We start from the raw sequence: 25000 nt of genomic DNA, 5'->3' as shown, positions 1-25000 counted from the left end.
GGTGTGGTCCTTTCTATGTGCTGCTGGCACAGGTGCTAGTTAGATGGCACTGGTATCAGCCATGGCTATGAGTTCCCTTGGCTCGACAGGTCTTCACGAGCACAGCATATTGCCCAACGTTTGAAGGGTGCTTTTAACGGGCCAGTTAAGCGACACTGGTACCGGCCATGATACGATCTCACTTGGCTGGATGAGTCTTCTCAAGTATGGTATATCACTAAAGGTCTCGGTCCCTTGTCATTGCTTCACCACTTTGTCCCATGTCTTCCTGGGTCTACCTCGTCCACAGGTTCCCTCCATTGTTAGGACATGACACTTCTCCACACAGCTGTCCTCATCCATATGCATCACATGACCATACTGGTGCAGTTGTCTTTCTTGCACACCACATCTGAAGCCTCTAATGCCCAACTTTTCTATGAAGACATTTACACTCTGTTGTGCATCCAGTGAAGCATACTAGCTTCATTTCTTATGAGCCTATCCATGTCCTCAGCATTCACAGCCCATGTTTCACTGCTGTGTCTGCCTTCCACTCTGAGCAAGAGACCCTTTGTTATCAGCAGAGATAGGAGCTCTCTGAACTTTGCCCAGCCTATTCGTATTCTAGCAGCTACACTCTCGGAGCATCCACCCCTGCTACTGACATAGTCACCTAGGTAATGGGAGCTATCAACCACTCCTAGTTTTCCCCTTAGCACGTGATGGAATCTATTTTCTCTACATTTTTCTACAGATTGAACGGGGCCATCTACCTGAAGGGATTTGTGACTTGTCTGCCTTCCTACTTACTAAGACTGATTTTTGCTAGATTAACTCTAAGGCCCTTTGATTCTAGACCTTACTTCCACACCTGAATCTTCTCTAGTTCTGGTAATGAGTCAGCTATGAGAGCAAGGTCACCAGCATAGAGGATTTCCCAGGGGCAGCCTGTCTTGAATTCCTCTGTTATTGCCCAGAGGACTAATGTGAACAATGTGAATGACAACAGCCACCTTATTAATATAAAAAACAGGAATGGAAAAAAGGTTTGACTTTGCCTTTCATTCTATCTGGATCAATAAAATGAAGCAGCTCCTCCCCCACCAAATTTCAGACCTTGAGCTTATTAGCAGAAAGGGTTATCATTATTATTACAACACTTGACCCCCATCTACCACCACATCCCAAGCTCAATCTGCTAGAAATAACAGCCAAGTCTCTCTTGAATTACATCCTACTTTTGTAAAGAGAAGCAGACATATTTGACGATACAGTCCTTCCCACAAATGCAAAAAACTGGATGATCGTGGCTGGAACACTTTGCTCAGTCAGGGCCGACCTAGGGTTAAACAACAGCAACAACATCCCCCCACCTCTTTATCAATAGTTTTGCCTCTTCCTACATCATCCAAAATGGATGAGGATTGGTAGAAAGAAGGAAGTTGAATTCTGCTTCCTAATGGTATTAACTTCGTCAGTCATTAATCATAAGTCGTTGTCATCATCATCATCACCTATGTATCCTCACCCCCACCACAAACGATCTTGTTATTTTATCATTGTCACAGTCCTCTAATTATTGCTACAGCCCTCCTCCTCCTCCTCATAATAATAATAATAACAATAATAACAATAATAACAATAATAACAATAATAATACATGTTGAATGTTTTGCATTTTCTTATCTGATAGAATAAATAAATAAATAAAATGTCCCAAAATATAAATAAACGAAAAGGTTAATGGCACAAATCTAGCAAAAAGATTTTATTTGATGGTGGGGGTGAGGTATAGAGGAGGGGGAAGGTTAGATGCGGTGAGTTGAGGTGGGCAGAAATGGATGTTTTCTCATCTCTTCTGAGAGAACTATTACAACCAATGAGGAAGAAAGAGAAGAAGAGAAGAACAATAGGAAGAATTAAAGAATTAATAGCAGAGCCACAACTAAAATAAGGAACCATCATTAATTTTACTATTATTATTATCATTATTATTATTATTATTATTATTATCATTATTATTATTATTATTATTATTATTATTATTATTATTATTATTATTATTATTGAGCGAGAGTGACACTGGGATAAAATATACAAAGCCTAGTATACTCATTATGACTACCCGTTTGATAAAGGTTCACCGGGTACATGCATCACAACCATATGTCCATGACATGGTGATTTCATATCAAGATAAACAGCACGTGACCTTGCAGGTGGGGCCCAGTTAGAATTTTCTTCAGGTTGAGTAGCCCACCCCGCTCAAAAGGTCCCTGAATAAGGATTGTTTAAGGATGTTGAACAAAACCACCCATGTTTCCAGAGGTGAATTATTCAAACCCCAAAGAATCCCTCTCAACACATGGCTATGATGCTCCCCCACTACTTCTGCTCATGATCAGAGATGCACAAATCGTCAGTCACCAAGGGACATGCTCAACTGGTTACGGTCAAACAACTGACAAGCAAATATTTGCTGTAGTCCATCTTTTATACCAAAACAAAACAATGTACATGATAACACTTCGAATCAGTTAAGATCAGAAGCCACGAGAGCCACTGCCTGGTACTTCAACAGGGCATTTATTATTATTATTACTAAGGTAGTGAATTGGCAGTTATTGGAAATTTTGACTAGAATACATTGATATATTCATTCCTGTGTGTTGTGTTTTGAGTTTAAATCTGGTTGAGGTCCACTCATCTAAGGTCTCGTACACGACAAGCTTCTGCTTGTCAACCTCTGCTCAAGTTGCCATGCAGTGGGACTGAACTTGGAACCATGTAGTGAGAAGCAATCTACAAGGCTGGGCTGAGAAGTTCCTAGGCAGTGATGCTAGAACTGAGAAATCTTACCTGCATTAATTACAACTCTTCTTATTAATAATTAGCATTGTTTCTTTTCAGATAAACTGACATCTGACCGTTCAAAAGACACTTCAAAAATAACCAGTATTGACTTGCTGTGAAAATGGACAAAATTTGGCATTGGGGTGCTCTTAAGTACTTGCAGAAAAAGTACTTGAAAGCATGTGTCAGTGGCATGTAAAAAGCATCCACTACACTCACAGAATGGTTTGTGTCAGGAAGGGCATCCAGCTGTTGAAACTTTGCCACATCAGATTGGAGCCAGTCAAATCGTCCAACCCATGCCAACATGGAAAGCAGACGTTAAATGACAATGATGATGATGATGATGACATACATATGCATATATACATACATATACGTATATGCATACATATACATATACATACATATACATATATATACATATATATATACATACATGTATACATACACACGCACACACACACACACACATATATATACACACATACACACACATTTATATATATTTAAGATAGAAAATATGTAAAAATGCACAGGAAGTTTGTATAGTAAAATTTATGCCAATATTAAGATCATAATGGAACAAAGAGTTGTATTAAGACATTATATAATAAACTGGGGGTACCGGTTTCGTGTCTTACACTTATCAAACTTCCAAGGACTTAGATTTCAGCCATATATATATATACATACATATATATTATATATATATATATACACACACACACACACACATACATATACATATATATACATATATATATATATAATATATATATATATATATATATATATATATATATGAATATATATACATTCATATATATACACATATATAAAGCAGGTAAGTAACAAGGATGTCCAGTTATCAGTGCATATATATATATATACATACACACATGTATACACTATGAGGTGGTATGAAAAAGTTTCTGGACTATTTCTGTAGCATGCCAACAGATGGCGGTAGCACACAGCTATGTGTGCAGTGAGAGCTAGCAGTGACATTGCTGTGTTTACTTTGCAAGTTGTGAAATAGTGGTTTTGTGATCACGTGTGTCTGCTGTAGTCTGTGATTTTGTGATGGAGCGGAAACTGGAACAAAGAGCCAGCAGGAAATTTTGCATTAAACTTGGAGAATCTATTACGGAGACATTGAACACACTTTGGCAAGCTTATGGCTATGAGGCAATGGGTCGTAGGCAATGTGTTGAGTGACATGAATACTCCAAAAGCTGAGCAAAGTCCCTGGAAGACAATGAGTGACCGGGAAGACCTGCCATAAGTGTCACCTCCGGAAACGGGGAAAAATTCATCAGCTTCTACGTGAGGATCATTGGAGGACAATCAAAGACATTGCTGATGTTGCTGGTCTGTGATATGGGTCCATGCAAGCAGTGCTAACGTCTGAATTGAAAATGTGGGTCTCTCCCCCCCTGTAGAACACTGAGTAGAAAGAACATTGCATTGATGTCTGTCAAGATCTTTGTCAGTGTGCCGCTGATGACCCATCCTTCATGTCGAGGATCATTACAGGTGATGAGGGTTGGGTCTACAGGTATGACCCTGAGGTGAAGCAGCAGTTGTCACAATGGAAGAGCCCTTCATCTCCATGATCAAAGAAGGCACAACAGAGCTGCAGCTCATTCAAGAGCATGCTTGTCAGTTTTATTGACATCTGTGGTATTTTGTGCATTGAGAATTCATCCCCCCCCAGGGCCAGACGGCCAATTGAGGAAGGACATTCAGTGAAAGCAACCGGATCTCTGGAGTGCAAAGAATTGGTTTCTTCATGACAACAATGCACCCTGGTCACCAAGCTCCTCTTTACTCATGAGCTTCTTGCCAAAAACAACATGGTACCACATCCACACTTGCCCTATTCACCAGATTTAGCACCTGCAAACTTCCATCTCTTTCCCAAGATGAAAATGCAGTTCACAGGTCGCTGTTTTAACACTGTTGTCAAGATTAAGAATGAATCACAGAGGGTCCTTGACTCACTCACGGAAAATAATTTCCAGACCAGATTCTAAAAGTGGCAGAAATCCTGAGACTGGGGTAATTACTGCTGCACTAAGTGACTATTTTAAAGGAGATGATGTTAAAACGTAGATAAATAAGTTATTTTTTATTAAACATAACTAGTCTGGGAACCTTTTGATACCACCTCATAATATGTATACACACACACACACTTATCTGTTATCTTTTATCTCTTATTTGTTTCAGTCATTAGACTGCGGCCATGCAGGGGCACCACCTTGAAGAACTCTTAGTCAAATGCACTGACCCCAGGACTTATTTTTTTTAAAGCTTGGTACTTATTCTATCAATCTCTTTTACCGAACCACCAAGTTACAGGGATGTAAACACACCAGCACCGGTTGTCAAGCAGTGGTGGTAGGGGGATAAACACACACACACACACACACACACACACAATATGAATGGGAATAACCCATGTACAGTGACACCAATTACTAAACGCATTAGCCAAATCTCCCTTATTACAAAACAAACCATCAATTTGACAATGTAGTCCTTCATGGGCCCATCTGGAACCTTTTTAATCATAGCTCTGTTTAATCAGGGTTCTACTGAGGCTAAACAGCAGCAGCAGCAGACAGTTAGCCCCTGCCAGTCAATCATCTGTCCAGCACTAAATCTTAGATCTGGTCGATGATGTTGGTTAGCATATGACTACTGGATGAAGGCTGACCTGGGGTTATACACCAACAACAACAATAACCCTTGAGGAAATAACATTGTGTGTAAGTAGAGGTGCAGGCATGGGTGTGGGTTAAGGATATTTGGATCCGGTTTAAACTCCATATCATCCTTGAGCAAGTAATCCATTCAGTCTGTTACCCACACAGCCACCTTAGTTCCATACCAGTAATACACTGAGGGAATAATCAGTTGATTAGATTCTCTCCTCTTACACCAAACTGGCCTCATACTTGCATATTACCGTTAGTTTTAGCCACAATGGCTGCGGTCATGCTGGAGCATAGCCAGTATGGTTAAAAGTAAATTAGCATTAAATCATCACACATTGGTGTTGAATGTAATAAACTGCCGTGACATACAAAACGAGATGGTGTGTAGAGGTGGGATTGGGTTTTTATGGGTGAGAATGTTAATAGAGGAAGGGAAAAGCTGTGCGTGTGTGTGTGTGTGTGTGTGTAAGATGTGTGTAAGGACCGAAGTGTTGTTTATGCTACTGAAGAAATGCAAGTAAATGCATGGAAGTGACTTTGTGTGATGTTTGTTGATGTGGCAAGATGTCAGTAAATGTAAAATTTGGCAGATTTATGTAATTGCGTGTGTGTGTGTATACACATTTGTAGAGGTAGGCATGGTCCCAGGAATTTTTTGAAGGGAGGGCACAAGATCAGAAGGGAATACAATTCCCAGAGAAAAGGGCACAATAACATTATTTCGAATGGCACCCTTCTTTTCTTGAGTGGGGTATGTGCCCATCAGCCCTACCCCTTGGGTCTGCCCCTGAGGGGTGTGTACACATTGGAGTCGGTGTAGACCTTTGACCAAAGACAGTCTAACCATGATCATCCCATTTTTTTCCTTATTTAGAATCAAGTACTTCTTTGTTTTTGTTTTTTAAAATGGCAGACTGTGATTTGAGGGATATTTAGCTGATACTTCTAACTGGCCAAGTGACCCATTTAGAGACTCCTGATTGGCTCATACAGTGTCTACGTTGGAGGTTGTTATAGTTGGTGAGTCCCAGGTCAACCCTGACAGAGCAGACCTATGAGCAAAAGCATTCCAACCGTGACCACTCCAACTCTTGAAGTGAATGGAATTCATTACAATGGCCAATATGGTTTTATCTTTGATGCTCAATGGGATTTGAGCTTTAAACCAACTTTTCTTTCTAACTCTACCAACCTGCATAAATTTACTAAATGATCCATCCATCCATCCGTCTGTCTGTCTGTTAGCCTATTTCTCTCTCTCCCTCTATCTATCTACTTATCTATTCGTCTATCTATTTACCAACCATCTACCCACCTACCCACCTACCCACCCAACCACCCACCCAACCAACCAACCAACCACCAACCAACCAGCCAGCCAGCCAAGTTATATGTTTATCGTTGAACTTACAATGTTGTCTTTCACACATCCGTCCGTCTGTCCGTCCCACCAGCCAGATGTTTAACAAGCTGTCTGACTGTCTGTCTGCCTGTCTGTCCATTCTTCAGGCTGCCTCGGTTGCTGTGCAGCCGTCCACTTTAATTACGGACACACAAGAGGAAATGGATGAGCACCACTAAGCCTTGTAGCTGTTCCTTAGATGTACGACTGCTGCCAGATTGAATGCGATGGTTTCACATCACTTCCTAACAGAACCACTGGTAAATAGGAGGCTGGATGAATTCAAGAGATGCCATGCAATGTGTCAGTTGTAAGAGGCATTAGAGGATGGCTTTCACTGGATTAGCTGCTACGGGCAACAGATATGCAAAGAAATAATATAAAACGGGTGAATATGTATATTTATGTGTGTGTGTGAGATATATATATATGCACACACACAAACACACGGTGGCACGTAAAAAGCACCATCCGAATCGTGGCCGAAGCCAGTGCCGCCTCGACTGGCCTCCGTGCAGGTGGCACATAAAATGCACCAATCTGACCGTGGCCGATGCCAGCCTCGCCTGGCACGTAAAAAGCACCCACTACACTCACGGAGTGGTTGGCGTTAGGAAGGGCATCCAGCTGTAGAAACATTGCCAGATAAGACCGGAGCCTGGTGCAGTCTTCTGGCTTCCCAGATCCCCGGTCAAACCGTCCAACCCATGCTAGCATGGAGAACAGACGTTAAACGATGATGATATATATATATATGTATGTATGTATGTTATTATATATGTAAGCATATTATAAAGGTGGCGAGCTGGCAGAAACGTCAGCGCACCAGGCGAAATGCTTAGCGGTATTTCGTCTGTCGTTACGTTCTGAGTTCAAATTCTGCCGAGGTCGACTTTGCCTTTCATCTTTTCGGGGTCGATAAATAAAGTACCAGTTTCGCACTGGGGTCGATGTAATCGACTTAATCCATTTGTCTGTCCTTGTTTGTCCCCTCTGTGTGTTAGCCCCTTGTGGGCAATAAAGAAATGCATATATATATATATATATATGTATGGGTATGTGTGTGTGTAGTATTAGTAGTGGTGGGAGTACTGGTGGTATTACTGTTTGCTACACTACTACTGCTGATGATGATGATAATGATGATGAGGATGATACTAAAAGTTCCAATGGAACAATGCTTTCAATGCAGAACCACGTTCTGAATTAAATGTAAACCCCCCTTGAACAAAAACCTGCCTGGGGCATGGTCATTATGGCCAAGCTGTTTGCAGAGGTTCTAAACCTCAACTTAATTCCGACTTGAAGCCAGTTTGCCATTTAGATACAAATTACAACAACTTCTACTTAACACATGGTTCGATGATATAATCAAATGGTTAATTAACAATTTGTCAGGCTTAGCTACAGTGCATCATCATCATCATCATCATTTAATATCTGTCTTCCATGCTGGCCCGGTTGGATAGTTTGAAAGGAGCTGGCAAGGCTGGAGAGCTGCCCCAGACTCCATTGTCTGCTTTGGTGTGGTTTCTAAGGCTGGATGCTGCCCTTCCTAACACCAACCACTTTGCAAAAAGTACTCGGTGCTTTTTACATGGCACTGACACCAGGGTGACGAAGATCTCTCAGCTGGGAGGGGTGGGGGGCATGGAATTGCAGGAAGTGGGTTTGTGCCAGGTGAGGAGGGGTCATGAAATTAAAATATTTATTCTCTAAAATGATTTTAAATTGAGTGACATTTAGATTACTTTGTGTGGATTTATTAATACTGTCAATAACTGCATTATGCTAAGTGAAATATGCTTGTTTTGACTTACACCATTTAAGAGTGTGATAAAATTTGTCATTTTAGTTATGTATATATATATACATATACATATATACATATATATAAATATATATATATATATATATATATATATATATATATATATATACAGCTGGAAGGGCATCCAGCTGTAGAAACTGCCAGATCAGATTGGAGCCTGGTGCAGCCATCTGGCTCGCCAGTCCTCAATCAAACCGTCCAACTCATACCAGCATGGAAAGCAGACGTTAAATGATGATAATGATATATATATATGAACTCAAACTCTGCAACAGGCCCAAATGGACTCCCAGCAATTCTGTTAAAAACATGCAAGAAGCTCTTGCAAAACTACTGCAAATGCTTTTCCAGAGTTCCCTTCAATGCAGTACATTTCCTCAAATGCTAAAAGAAGGAATTATCTGCCCTGTTCACAAAGGAGGAAGTAGATTACCAGTCCTCTTTCATACGCACATACATACTCTCTTACACACACATGCACCTTCGTTTTGGGATCACTACTATTTTGTTATCTCCCCTACTTCTTAGCTCTCCTGTGTAATCCTTCTGTCCAGCATTTGCTATGATAGATCGGTAGCCACTGCACACATTTTTTCTCTCTCCTTGTTTCTTTCTGTGGAAGAGCATAGGCTCGAAACGTGAAAGACTCTCTCAATTCCCGAGCATTATTCTAATACATCTGTTTGTTTTCTACACCACCTGTTTTTGTCTTTTGTTTTTTTTGTGAATTCTCCCTATATATATATATATATATATACACACTTACACATCCATCCATCCATCCATATATATATATTATATATATATAATATATATATATATATATATATATATATTGATATATGAAGCAAGAGAGTCAATAAAACATTGAGTTGAATGCATTGCAATATCTATTCCAGTTGTCTGCTCTATTTTGGTTTCAAATGCTGTGAAGGTCAACTTTGCCTTTCATCCTTTCACAATTGATAAATGAAGTAACAGCCTTGTGATGGTGTTATCTCTTCATTCAGCTGCCACATCTAAGATTTTCCATTGAGTCAAAAGGTGTGAAGGCCAAGAGAATGTCTGTGTCTGTTCATCACTAAATGGATACTAGACAATTGGTGAAAGCATCATACATACCACCAAGTCATCATCAATTGTGAGTGATGACTGTAGTAATTTGAATTGTGATTAAATAAGCAGAAATAATTACTGCCTTAACATCAGTATATTTTGTAGAAAGCCACAATCATATGTTAAATAAACATAATTTTGGCATCATTGGAGAATAATCCACATGTATAAACTACAGAGCTGTTGGCAGCCAAGGAGAAAAATTGAAGACCCTAATAGGTTATTTCTAGCTTTTGTTAAAGCCATCATCAGGATTTGATTACTTTCTCCTGGCTGCTATGAAAATGTAACAAGTGTGAACCTAACATTTATGAAATTAATAATGTATGTGATTAGGTTTGGCCTGACCTCATTTACATAATGATCTAAAGTTGTCTATACATATTAATTTACTGGCTGAAACTTTATTTACAAATTATAGATATCTATATAGAGAACAGCTTTCTTTTATACATATTTCATTAAAGACATGGCTGTGTCCCAGTTCTATGCCTTATGCACTGAGTCTATTTCTCCACTGAGACTAAAATTATGTTTATTAACACATGGTAGTGACTTTGTTTACAAAATTAATCTCATATACACAACATCAGTGTATCTATGCAGTTAGGGTGTATATATAATAAAATAGACATGTTGCCATTGTTTAGAGTTAAATCACACCCATAACCAAAGACATTCCAGTGGTGGCCATCTCGTTTTTTTCTAGTAAGTGCTTTTAGTAGTATATCATTTAATGTTTTTCAATTTCTAAGTGCAAGTAGGGTGTAATTGGAAAGAATCTTGGCTTCTATTTCTAGCAAATGGATTGACAATGTTGAGATTCCTTAAATGTGTGTGTGTGTGTGTATATAATATACAATATGGGCAGATGTGGTGTTTTTACGCCTTTTTTTATGATAAGAGAGAATTTTTCTCCAAGGTAACTGCAGTGAATTTGCCTTTAGAAGTTGAAATATGTCACAAGCAGACTTTAACTAACATAAAGTGTGTGTGCGTGTGTATTTATGTGTGTGTGTGTGTTTATGTATGTGTGTGTGTGTGTGTGTGTGTGTGTATGTATGTGTGTGTGTCTATGTTACATGCACACACACACACACACATACGTGCAGAGACCTAAATCACACACACACGTACTTACGCACACATACACACACAGAGAAACGCATGCCTGCAAACCTGCATACACACACACACACACACACACACACACAAGTGATATGGCTGATGTAACCAGACACTTAAATGATGTTTTGATTCTCTCTCTCTTTCCGCCAATCATCAGGTTAATCAATCACAACTGTTCAGTTGGTGTTGTAGTAGCAGTCATGGTGGGGTGGTGGTGGTGGTGGTGGTGGTGGTATAGTGGTGGTGGTGGCAGGTGGGTTGTGGTGGTGGTGGTGGTGGTATAGTGGTGGTGGTAGCCAAATGTCCCCAATTGACCCATACAGTGTATACATTGGAGGTTGTTATTGTTGTTCAGCCCCAGGCCATCTCTGATTGAGTTGTCTTCTGGCCAAAGACATTCCAGCTGTGACCACCCTATCTATCTCCTGTGTGCAGGAAACTCAACACAATATTATCCAATATGTCCAAGTGGTAGGAAGTGATTGGGAGGAAATTTGGCTGCTATTTCCAGCAGGTCTGGTATTCATGTAAAGGCTCACTTATTGGCTTGTATAGTGATGGTTGTTGGTGGTGGTGGTGGTAGAGTGGTTGTGGCGGTGGTGGTGGCGGTGGTGGTGGCAGGTGCAGCAGCAGCAGAAGCAGTAGTAGTAATCAGACTGGCAGACCTGGTGAGATTTTTAAGTTGTGACAGTAATTGCAGAAACATTATTGTTATTATTATTATTATTATTATTATTATTATTATTATTAGTAGTAGTAGTAGTAGTAGTAGTAGTAGTAGTAGTAGTAGTAGTAGTAAGGTGATAGTAATAGCAATTGTCAGAAACCTGGCTTCCTGCCAAGTCACTCATGTGGACGATAGAGAGTTATCATGCTATTGTTGTTGTTGTTGTCGATAGATTGGTTGAATTGTTAGTGTGTCAGACAAATGCCTTACGGATACTTCAAGCAGTTCTTTACATTCTGAGTTCAAAGCCCACCAACGCCAGTTCTGCCTCTCATTCTGCAGGGGTTGATAAGTAAAGAGCCAATCAAATATGAGAGATGATTTCAATCCATTAAAGCCTCCTCGTCTCCCCACCCCACCCCCACTCCACACCATCTCTGGCCTTGTGCTTGACCAAGAAACAATTCCTTATTTAAAGAAGGGCAGTCGACTGGCAGGATCATTATGGTGTTGGACAAAATGCTTTGTGATATTTTTTTTTTAATGGTCTGAGTTCAAATCCTGCAGAGTCAATTTGCCTTTGATCCTTTGTGGGAGGGTTAACCACCCAGTAGCCTGTGGTCATTCTCGTGCCAGCTGGTCCTGGTCCAGTTTTCCATGACTGGATTCCTGCAATGTACAACAACTTCTGCTTGATAGTTTGAGTGAATGGCTACTTATCGAAACCTTCCAGCATGATGCACTTGGTCGATCAAAAGTGTCCCCTCTAACCCCCTTCAGTATGTACCGGCTCCAGAGACACTGCAGTAGAAATTAGAGGCATTGAAAAGTATTCCATGTGAATGAGGATGTGCAAGAACCATGTCAGCATCATGATGTTGAACACTATGCACACAGATGTAATTGGTACAAGGCAGTGACAGGAGCAGAAATTAACCAAGAACGGTCAGTGGGCGGCCTGCAACTTGGCACCTGGAGAAGCAGGTCCATGCTGTCCAGTAACATTGTCTGATGCTAGATGGGGGGGACTGGTTAAATTACTCAGGGCTTGGTTTGGTCTGGATCTCCAGGAGATGAAGAAATGGAGTGAAGTAGAAGCAGGGTCCAGAAATGGACCGAGACGAAATTCTGCTGAGGTCAACTTTGCCTTTCATCCTTTTGGGATCGATGAAATAAGCATCAGTTGAATGATGGAGTTGATATAATTGACCAGCCTCCTTCCCACTCACATTTCAGGCCTTGTGCCACTAGTAGAAAGGATTATTATTACTGTTGTTGTTGCTCTTATTCAAGTTGCAGTTTGAGGGTGAAATCTGTCATAGTTGTATCCCTACCTCAAACCTTTTAACTGAGAATTACAGTCCAAACTTCAGTGATAAAGGAGTGAGGACAAATCAATTGTTGTTGAGCTGCAACCATCACAGAGGGCCTGTAATTAGAGGCCAAATGGGATAGGGATCATTAGGGATGAAAGCAAGATTTCAATGACTTGATCACATCAACAATACAATAGGATGTTGAGAGCTTCTACTGGGTCACAGGATATGCTAAAAATAGCAGCCAAATCTCCCTCAAATCACACCTGATTATCTTCTCACTGTTTGGATGTACAAACAGACAGGACGGTCACAGTTGGAATATCTTTGGTTATATGTCCAATCACTGCTGACATGGTGTTGTACAATATCAAATCAATATTTCTTTCCAATTAGAATAAGTTTGTAGAACAAGGGAAAGACGTGAATTTTTAAGGTTTTAGGGATAGAGTAGGGGGACATCGTCTTCAGAGAAAACAGTTAAACTGTTTTTATCGGCAATGAATAAATCTCTCTGTCCCTTGATCTTCCTTGAAATCTTTCCTTTCTAATGAAAAGGGTCAAAGGCTGAATCATTGGAAGACATTCATTTCATTCTTTTTCTGCAAAGAAGGATCCTTGCTCTCAATGGTTAAAATTATGTCTTCTTTAGGACACAAAAAAAGCACCCAGGACACTCTGTAAAGTGGTTGCAGTTAGGAAGGGCATCCAGCCATAGAAATCATTCTGAAACTGACAATTGGAGGCTGGTGCAGTCTTCTGGCTGACCAGTTCCTGTAAAACCATCCAACCCATACCAGAATGGAAAGGGGACATTAAATGGTGATGATAAATTTGTATTTTTACTGACACCCGACCCCCACAAGTCTCCTCAGATTGCAAGGGAATTGTATCTGCCATAAATCACTGACTCTTCAATGAGAAGAAGGTAAGAACCTAAGGAATTTGGCTGAGCCACCAACTTCAAGACTCTTCTACAAACACACTGGCACAAAATATGACAAACAAAAAGTAGATAATACGATTCTCATTACAATGAAAAAAAAAGGGGGAGAAAAAAACAAACAAAAGAAAATGAGAACCCAAAAAACAACAACAACAACAAGAAAACTAAAGCTGAAAGACAGGAGGAAAGGAAGAGAATTTGGCTGAGAGCCGAGTTAAGAGTAATCAATATTTTGAGAAATGTAATGGCTGTGTGCCAAGTGAGAAACAATAAGCATTGGTCAAGAGGACATGTCGGAACCTGTTGGAGAATTGTGTGTCAATGGGGGAGGGGGAGGGGGAACAACATGGCTGACATTCTTTTTAGGTTTTAGATTCAACAAACATTATTTCATATTCGTGTCAATACATACACACACACACACATACATACACATACGCACACACACATACATACATGCACATACATATATATATAATCATTATTTACCTGCAAAAGTAAGAATAAATGAATATGGATGCTTATTCAGTCACATATGTATATATATATATATATATATATATATCTACACACACACATTTCATTTTTTTTTTTTTTGCCAGATTCCTCCTGTTAAAGTCGTGTGTGGAAAGAGATTCAGTTATCACTGAGAGTGTCATTACACAAATAAGAAACACACACACACACACACACATCGGTTCAACTTCACTTTGATACACAAGATATTTGCTTGTAATAAGGGTGAGGTGGAGCAAAGAGACACAGGAGTGGGGGAGGGGGGATGGTGGTGGTCCGGTACATAGTTGAATATATTGGTGGAGGAGGGTGGTGGTGGTGGTGGTGGGGGGGGAGACCCGACATATTTATGGTTTGATTAGCCACTTTGCTATGGTTTCACACACAACACACACACACACACACACACGCACTGGGACCAGTATAGCTCTTTCAGCTGGCCAGCTCTAGTAAAACCATCCAGCCCCTGCCAGAACGGAGAATGGATGTTTGATGATGATACATACATACATATTTATATATCCATTTCTTTTCTACCCACAAGGGGTTAAACACAGAGTGGACAAACAAGGACAAACAAACGGATTAAGTCTATTACATCGACCCCAGTGCGTAACTGGTACTTAATTTATCGACCCCGAAAGGATGAAAGGCAAAGTCGACCTCGGCGGAATTTGAACTCAGAACGTAACGGCAAACGAAATATGGCTACGCACTTCGCCCGGGGCGCTAACGGTTCTGCCAGCTCACCGCCTTATTTATATATCCGCAATGTGTTTGATCATTTGCATAAAAGGGAAAAGAAACACAGTATTCCACCTAAAAATACAGTTTGTTTTTTTTTAATAAAAAAAAAAGATAATTATTAACTGGATGATGGCTGGGAGATAATTTACTCAAAGTAGCCCCACTCAGCTTCCAGCATGGCATGAAAGGTGGCTGTGGAACTTGGCCTATGCGTTCCTCACTTATGTCTCTGGGAAGATCTTTGAACACCTTCAAACAGTGTGTGCTGGGTGCTTTTCTTGTGCCATGGCGAGTAACTGGCATGGTTGGAAAAGGCAAATGAAAAAGCTTCCAGTATTAAGTGAGGGGGGAGTATTGAAAGGGTGGGGGTGGGGCTAACTGTCAGCTGTTGAAAGGAACAAACATAATAACCCCTATTATATGAATGGGTGTAGTTGGGAAGGAGATAAAAAAGCGGGGTAACAATAGAGTGCCAGAACAAACTCTCAAGGTACAAGAAGGTGAACCCAAGAGGGGAGAGGAGCAGTGGGTCAAGAGATGGGGGTAGAAGTGAATGTGGTGAGTGATGGACAAGGGTGGAGGGGTGCAGTTGATGGGAAACATCAGTATGGAGAGATGTAAAGTGGGAGTGATAAAAGTGGCTCAGGAAGGAGGATAGATGAGAAGGTGAGGGTGGAGGGTGGTGGGGAGGGAGATGTAGGCTACATAAGGGTGGCTATAGTAAAGGGGGTGTGATGGTGGGCATGTGAGAAGGGGCAGAGAAAGACTAGATAAGTGAGGTGTCAAAATAGAATATGGCAAAGGAGAGAACTAAAGGGACAGAAAGGGGTGATTGGAGAAAATAGGGGTTGAGGACGGGGCGGATAATGGGTAGAAGAGAGGTTAGTGATTCTGGGTGGAGGGGCTGAAAAGAAAGAGGGGTGGGGGAGTGATTACAGGGAATGCTTGACAGGGTAGAACGGTTTACAAGCATAAAGAGAATGCTTTTAGGACTTCATTTTGACTGTGGTTGGTGGGTGTTGTCAAGCGCAGCATTGAGTCGCTGGGTCGTTTGTCCTTCTCCTCTGTGATGCTCAGCATCTTAGGCTTAGCCTTCTCTACTTCATCCCATGTCTTCCTCTTCCACAAGTTCCATTCTTTTTCAGTGACTGGCATTTCTCTATGCAGCTGTCCTCATCCATAAGCACCCTAATGATCAAACAGTTGTCTCTCTCTCTCGCAGACTACATCCAATTCCTCCTCCTCCTCTGCCTAGTCTTCCTCTCAATACACTTTGCACTTTGTCATACGAGCACACAGACCTGGCACACCCAACAGAGTATACCAGCTCCATTCCTCTCTAATCTTTCATTATCTACAACAACAACAACAACAACACAGGCTGACTGAGAATCCAACCAGTGCTGAGCAAATTAACAAGGTGCTAGAAATAGCAACCAAACTTTTCTCAAATCACACCCTATACTTATTTATCTTAAAAAATGTCTGACACCTGAGCTGTTGTGCCCAGAGTATGAAGCTTTGTCTGGAAGAGGCAAATAGGTAAAAACAAGGCAAGAAAGTCACGTGTGGAATCATTTTGATTGTAGGTCTTGAGAGCTGTTCTGGGGCTGGATCAGTCTATGACGTAACATAGGTAGGGTGTCGAAATAGGCAGGGCCAGGGTATACATAATAGCTTAAACATTGAGGTGTGTAACATGAGCTTTGTTTAAAACTATATTTACTGCGTGGTGGGGTGTTTATAAATTGGGTGGAAGATGTGTAACAGATAGCAAAGATCGTACAACTGTTTGAGGAACACAACATACCAACAGAACATGTAATAGACCAAGATACACACACACACACACACACATACGTACATATATGTATGTGTGTGTGGTAGGATAGTTCATCAGTTAGATAGATATTTAGAGAGGTCGACAGATAGACAGACAGATATGCAAAGAAGAAATTAGAAATCTAAACAAACATAGAGAGAGGATGGTACGGTGGAGACCGAAAAATAAACAGTGGAGCAGAGTAAATCAAAGAGCTACCCAAATACATAGATGGGTATGTAGAGAGATAAACGGGTGGTGGGGAAGATATATAGATAAACATGTTGGAGGCTGATATACAGACACGATCTAACGACGACACAAGAAAATCGAGCAGTGTTCTATTAAGAATCCATTCATAGTCATTGATGGTTGGTTGAAGACATTCAATCAAACTCGGTGTTATTTTAAAGCTACCCTCGGCTGGATTTGAACTCAGAACTAAATCCCATAAGACATTTCGTTCAGCGCTTTTGGTTCTTCCAATCTCGCCCACCTCCCCCGCCTCTAGGAATTTAGTTCTGGAATAGCACAAACGGACAATATCGAAACACGATTTAGAATACATACATACATAGACACACATACATACATACATACATACACACATACTTATATAGACACATACTTACATACATACATAGACACACATACATCTGTGTGTGTGTGTGTGTGTGTGTGTGAATATGTGCCTTTAGGTAAATATATTTATACGCAGCTTGAATTGCGGGACATTTTTCTTCACAGTTTGTCGACAAATCACACAGACTTCAACCCCTTCCACCTAGATTATTATTATTATTACTATTGTATAACCCTTTATGCCATTTATGGAACGGAAGATGATTGAACCGAAGATAACAGCTTTCATGGCGTTCTCTCCTCTTATTCTTCTTTAGACATTTTGCTTTATTTACTTTCCGACTTTTGGCCATTGTTTTCCTTTTGTTTCCCATTTCGGATGATTCTTTCAAATGTTGTTATGGACATCGTTTTCTCATTGTTTCGTGTGTCTCTTTTGCACTGTTGTTGTTTAGCCCAAGGCGACGAGACCTGTGCAGCCGATCGGCAGATCCTTTGGCCAAAGGTATTTCAACTGCGATCATCATCCGTCCACCCATTCGTTCATCTGTTTAAGAATATACAGGATGACATTGTATGATGTGTCCTTCAGGCATTTTTTGAAAAGACGGTAGAGTGTAATTTACGAGAGTTTTAGCTGCTGTTTCTAAGAAGGGCTCTTGTCGGACACAACATTTTGCTTCGGCCACAGGTCAGCTCTGATCCAAGAAGACCCGTCATCATCATCATCATCCCTTCTCCCATGTCCGTTGATTTAAAAGGGAATACTTACGACAACATTATCTAATGGGTCCTTTACTTTTATTTCTTAAAGACAGTAAGGGAGGACTGGCTGTTGTTTCTAGTAGATTAGGGACGATACAAGAGGGCAACTTCTGTTGGTTCACCATGTTTACGAGGTTTTGTTTATGTTTAATTATTAAAGTTTTTGTTTGGTGCATTAACGACAAAGAGTAAGCGGCGACGGTGGAGGGGGCTGTTGATGGTGGTGGTCATGGTGGTCACGGTGGTGGTGGTGGTGGTGATAATGAAAATGGCGGTGGCGGTGGTGGTGGGTTCTAGTCGGAGTAAAGAGAGAAGAGACGATCAACAACAACAACGGTTTAATACATACCAGCTGCAATGTTTTAAGAAATTGTATATGAACAATTCTTCCGTCTTAGTTGAACGCTCCTCCGAAGTCGGATAGCATGGAATACCGATGGCACCGACAGGACACGTACATAACATGAATACACACATGGAGATAGGAAATGGATAAACGAGAGAGAGAGAGAGGAGAGAGAGAGAGAGAGAGAGAGAAGGAGAGAGAGAGAGAGAGAAAGAGAGAGAGAGAGAGAGAGAAAGGGAGAGAGAGAGAGAGAAAAGAAAAAAAAGGCAACGCTGCCACACGTCCACATTCACGAGCGCGCGCATACTCACATGCAGAGAGAGGCACGAGCATACACACACACACACACACAAACATAAATGCTCACACCACAAATATATACATACATACACAAATAGGTTTGGTTGATGCAAAGAGGAAAAATAGGACTCAGGACATGAGTTCTAGTTTCACCACACACACACACACATACATACATATATATATATATACCTAGACTAGCCGAATTACCCGGTAATACCCGGAAAAGCGGGCGAGCTGGCAGAACCGTTAGCACGCCGGGCGAAATGCGTCGCCGTATTTCGTCTGCCGCTACGTTCTGAGTTCAAATTCCGCCGACGTCGACTTTGCTTTTCATCTTTTCGGGGTCGATTAAATAAGTACCAGTTACGCACTGGGGTCGATGGTATCGACTTAATACCTTTGTCTGTCCTTGTTTGTCCCCTCTGTGTTTCGGCCCTTGTGGGTAGAAAAGAAATAGGTTATTTTCAGTTCCCCTTCTCATTCCACTGTTTCATGTCCTGTCCCATTCCTTGTTCAGTTGCCGTTTAAATCAGAAATAGATTTACAAATTCACGCTGACGTGGGATAGATTTACAAATAGTGGCAAGTAATACAGTTGAATATCATAAAACTGATTGATTGTAATGGTAAGGTTATATCATCCAAGTTGGCTTGGTGGATGGTTGGACGGATGAGAGGATTGACCATGGGCGACTATGAAGCCATTGATGGTGAATTATTATCAATTTTGCAGAGCCTTCCCTGTTGCTGTCACATTATGAAATTCTAAAATTATTTCAAAATTTTCAAATTTGGAATATTGCAATAATTTTCCCCGTTAGATCTGATTTTATTATTTATTTGTTCCAGAAAAAATTGCAGTAAAATGTTATTGCGGTTCAAAGTTTAATGAATTTTACCTAATCAGAAAACAGGAGACGGAAGCTGGCATTTTCTGCATGATAGCTGTCTATCACAAAATGAAAACAAAATCATTAGGAGGAGGAATTTATTAAATAAACGAAAGCAAAGCATTACGACGACCAAAGTTTTAAGAACTTCTGAAGTTTTAATAAGTTTTAATGAATAAAGTCACGTGAAACGGTCGAAGAAAAACGGAAAAAGATCGTCAAGTAATTTCTTTTGCGAAAAATTGCCCAAATCTGTCCTGATCAAGAGGCTTATCTGTCGGTGAAGGTCTGACAAGAAACAAACAACGACGGGCAACGACATCTAAAGAAGAAAAATGAAAGATATTATTTATAGTTTATTGTTTGAGTTCGTCGGTAAAGTTATGTGGTAAGACGCTTGCTTCCCAACCACATGAATCCAGGTTCAGTCCTACTATGTGACACCTTGGTCAAGTGCCTTCTGCTATTGTCTCGGGCCGACCAAAGTCTGGTGAGTGCACTTTTGTTGACGGAAACTGAAAGAAGCCCGTCATATGTATACATGTATATCTATGTTTGTGTGTGTGTTTGTGTTTGTCCCTCACCATCGCTTGACAGCAGCTGTTGGCATGTTTATATATATATATATCTGTTGATTCACAAAGAATTTCAAACAGAACATAAGGATAAGAGTTTTTGCCAAACTTTCATTTCGTATTTCAAATACTTTACAATGTTGGCAGATGTAGTTCACCAAAAGTGCCTCTACTGGAAGATTACCTAGAAAAGAGGTGTACGACCAAGGTACAGTGCTTTGCTGGCCAACAAACGGAAGCCAGCAATTCGCACCAAACGCCGGAGCCTATTGTCGAAGAAAGATTTGTTGTTGCATGACAATGCACGCCCACACACGGCCCCTTCCCCAGACCGTTGAAACCATTAACCAATCGGGTTTTGAGGTGCTGGAACACCCTGCCTACAGCCCAGATCCGGCTGGACCGCTGAAAGATGGCTTACGAGGTCGTCGATTTCCTACAGATGAAGATGCGAAGGAAGTGGTGCATAAATGGTTGCACGACCAACCGGAAACCTTCTTCTTGGAAGGAATACGCAAGTTGGGGGCCGCTGGACCAGATGCGTCGGAAAGGAAGGAGACTATATAGGAAAAAACCTACGGACTTGTTTATCCCCTGCTTTTATGTAAATACATTAAAAACACAAGAGTGCGTGTAATTTTTGACTCTCCCTCGTATATACATATGAATACGGAAAAGGTAAAGACTGAAAGATTTTCAGATTATTTTCCTTCAAATATATATATATATATACATAGATTCAAAGAATTAGAGGGTATGATGTTACAAGTCCTACAGCTGTTTCTAGGGGCTCGGAGTTACTTCACAATGTTGGCAGATGTAGTTCACCAAAAATGTGCAACCAGTAATGAAAGCAAACAAACATTGGTAAAAGCCGTCCTCCTTCCTGAGGCTGGGATTTCAACGCGCTTCCATTTCGATCGACTGAAGCACAATTCGTGAAATTTATGGTTGAGCATTCCACAGACATGTGTAGCCTTGATGGAATCTCCAGGTCAAATCAGCATGACACGGAGGGAGACAACATTGAACCTTTGAATTATAATTTCAATCCTGAACGAGAGAGGGAATGAGAGAGAAGATAGAGAGACAAAGAATAAATCAAAGAACTTGACTGATATTATTACGTTTAGCAACTCTGAAACGATGAAATGTGAATAATCTGGGCGGAGTTTGAACTCAGAACGTCGAGAGTGTGAACGAGTTCCGCAAGGAATTCTTTAGTACGACGCTTTAACGATTCTGTCATATCGCTGTCATTACACAAAATACAATCAACATCAAGTTAACCGTAAAGATGAAACAAAAGCTCGCTAGAAATATCACTCAGACATGTAGGCGAATACGTACACACGCACGCACACACACGCACACATGTAGCAGAAGCGGTTACATCAGCCTTTTGTACAGGAAAACTGATTGAAGCATTCTCCACCAATTACAAGACACGCTCTCTTATAATCATGAAAGGAATTGATAACATTTGTACATTTGTAAGGACAATAAATTACTCTGAGAATTATCCATAATACACCCTGGTTAACTGAATCAAAGATCTTAATGAGATCAACGAAGCAATGATGGAGGTGAAAGTCTCTGATCAATACATTTTCGTTTTGTAATTGATAAGTAGAATGTATCAAGTCATTATTTCTTCGTGCAGGGTAAAAATCTGAGTCTCGAGAAGAAGAGATAAACCAACCTGTTGAACAATGCTGCCCAAAATCTTCTCTACAGCAATGAAGAAATGTCACAATACGAGTGGAAGCTAGCTTTTTGCAGTTTGTGAGAGGTTCTAGCAGAGGAACTCTCTTGTGACGTTGCACATTGAAGCAGGGAGGTTGCATAGTTCTATGGATGATGGAATATTTCAGGGTGTTTACTCGATAGAGAGTAATGTTCCAAAGAAAGACTCCTTCCAATATTAACCAATATCAAGAGAGAAAGTCTGCTTTGAATCTGATCTGAAAAGTTAAAGGAGAGACTGATGGGAGGTGTGTGGGGCAAACGATTGCATCAACCCCATTTCTTAACTGGTACTTTATTTTTATCGCCCCCGAATCGATAAAAGGCAAAGTCGACCTCGGCGGGATTTGAATTCAAAGCATAAAGAGCCGGAAAAGATACTGCTAAGCATTTTGGCCTCTCTTACAACCCAGCCAGCTCCGCCCGACCTAATGAGGATTTCTCATTGAAGCACGAGACAGGAAATCTTTCAGAGGCCGGATGGTGGGGTGGAGACATGTCATTTCCATCGACACCGGTACTTGATCGGTACTTTATTTTATCGACGACCATAGAGGGATGAAAGGCAAGGTTGACCACAGCCGGATTTAAAATAAATAAATATTTAATGTAAATAATAATAGATGTCAGTTCTAGCATCTTTCATAGCAGCAGCGCAGCGACGGTATTCTGTGAGGCATGAAGGCGGCGAGGAGCTGGCAGAAACGTTAGCACGCCCCCCCCCGAAATGCTTAGCGGTGTTTCGTCTGCCGTTACGTTCTGAGTTCAAATTCCGCCGTGGTCGACTTTGCCTTTCATCCTTTCGGGGTCGATAAATTAAGTACCAGTTACGTACTGGGGTCGATGTAATCGACTTAATCCGTTTGTCTGTTCTTGTTTGTCCTCTCTGTGTTTAGCCCCTTGTGGGTAGTAAAGAAATAGGTATTTCGTCTGCTGCTACGTTCTGAGTTCAAATTTCGCAGAGGTCGACTTTGCCTTTCATCCTTTCGGGGTCAATAAATTAAGTACCAGTTACGCACTGGGGTCGATATAATCGACTTAATCCGTGTGTCTGTCCTTGTTTGTCCCCTCTGTGTGTAGCCCCTTATGGGCAGTAAAGAAACAGGTATTCTGTTAGGCGTGAGAGTGCTTAATTAATTAAATGAGATCAAAGAGGGCAGGTGACATTTATGTAGGTAGGTATATAGGTATGTTGATAAATGTGTAATTGGCAAACGAAATCAGATTTAGGCAGCAAGTTCATGCAGAAACAATAAGGCAGATAAGAAGGAAAGTGGGTGCACCCACACAAACCGCCCCTCCCTACCAAAATAAATAAAACTGAAAATATTTTTTGCTAATTTGAATCCGGATAAAATTTGATAAACATACACACACATGCATGTATATATATATATATATATATATATAATATATATATATATATATATATATATTTGTGTGTGTGTGTTATGTTGTATGTATAATATATACTAGACTACCCGTGACCCGTTGGGTCACCGGGAAACTCAGTTTCCCAGCAACGGAGTTTTGCTTCGTGGATTTTTTTCTTTTCTAGGTTATTTCGCATGCTTTCTACAAATGTGACATCGAAATCAGGCGTAAACGGTTCCTTTCCCCCAGAAAAAGAAAGATTTGGCTGCAATTTCTTGCACACCCTGCTATCACGTAACAGGTATTTCGGATCCTTTATCGCAAATAGCTGTTACGTGGTAGTAGGGCGTGTTAGAAATAGCAGCCAAATCTTTGGAGGTGAGATACGTTGAATGCACTCGAAAAAACACTATGTTACGAACATAGAATATTTTACGAAATATTTACCGTATTCTAAAGTCATTTTCACTTTTAAATATTTTTTGAATATGCTAAAAAATTTTTTGTAATGGTATTCACTTGAAAATAATTAAAAAAGCATTAACATATTGTCTGTATAAAGAAAGCTAAAACATAAATACCTACTGTACAAACAACTTATATTTTTGAAATCACATTCACTTAAAAATATGATTAAAATATTATATTTTAAATATTAAAATAAAAATGATTAAATTATTGTGCTTAACAAAATAGAAAATAGAAACATCATATTTTTTCGTTGTCAAGTCAGTGTGTCTAATCGAAAGATAAGAGTTTCTTCCCTTTCAGGATTAAGATTATTTTCGGAATATTTTCCCATTATGCACTGTTTTGGGTATTTATGCCCCGAAAAACCATTGTTCGAATTACCCGTAACTTGTTTTATTCCGTTCCTATTAACATTTCAGGGTAAACTTAATATTATCCCATTCTGTGCCAGTTTGGCTGAGTAACATTGCAAGCCAGCAAGATTCAAACTGACTTTAATGCATTATGATACACATATAAATCTATACATTATATATATATATATGAATTATATATACACATTATATTATACATTATATATACGATTATATAACATTATATTATATATATATATATATATATATATATATATATATATATATATATATATATACATACATACATATTTATAATGAGTTAAAGATATATAATAAATGCATGAACAACAGGAAACAAACACAGATGGTCGCCAACTCTTCATTAGTTATCAGACAGGGGAGGGGGAGGTCAATCGCAATGTCGCGCCTATCTTATCCGAATATATTAAGCCACGGTTTACCCTTTAAATTACCACCTACTTTTAACCTTACAGCAAGGCCTATACATAGTTTGGTAATACACGGTGCTTATTTCTGGTT

General features: G+C 40.2%; 1 protein-coding gene across 1 annotated transcript in view; it reads right to left on the bottom strand.

Moving 5' to 3' along the window:
• LOC115221431 (ubiquitin carboxyl-terminal hydrolase 2) overlaps positions 1 to 18881 on the bottom strand; it is a 75027-nt gene extending 56146 nt beyond the window's left edge. The window contains exon 1 of the mRNA XM_029791612.2: positions 18749 to 18881. The gene's annotated coding sequence lies outside the window, so the exon portion shown is untranslated. The remainder of the gene's footprint in view (positions 1 to 18748) is intronic.
• Between the last annotated feature and the right edge of the window lie 6119 nt (positions 18882 to 25000).

This window comes from Octopus sinensis, linkage group LG18 (assembly GCF_006345805.1).
Source record: "Octopus sinensis linkage group LG18, ASM634580v1, whole genome shotgun sequence".
Lineage (NCBI taxonomy): Eukaryota > Metazoa > Mollusca > Cephalopoda > Octopoda > Octopodidae > Octopus > Octopus sinensis.
The sequence above is the reverse complement of the archived record's forward strand: the minus strand, read 5'-3'. Positions and strand labels throughout refer to the sequence as shown.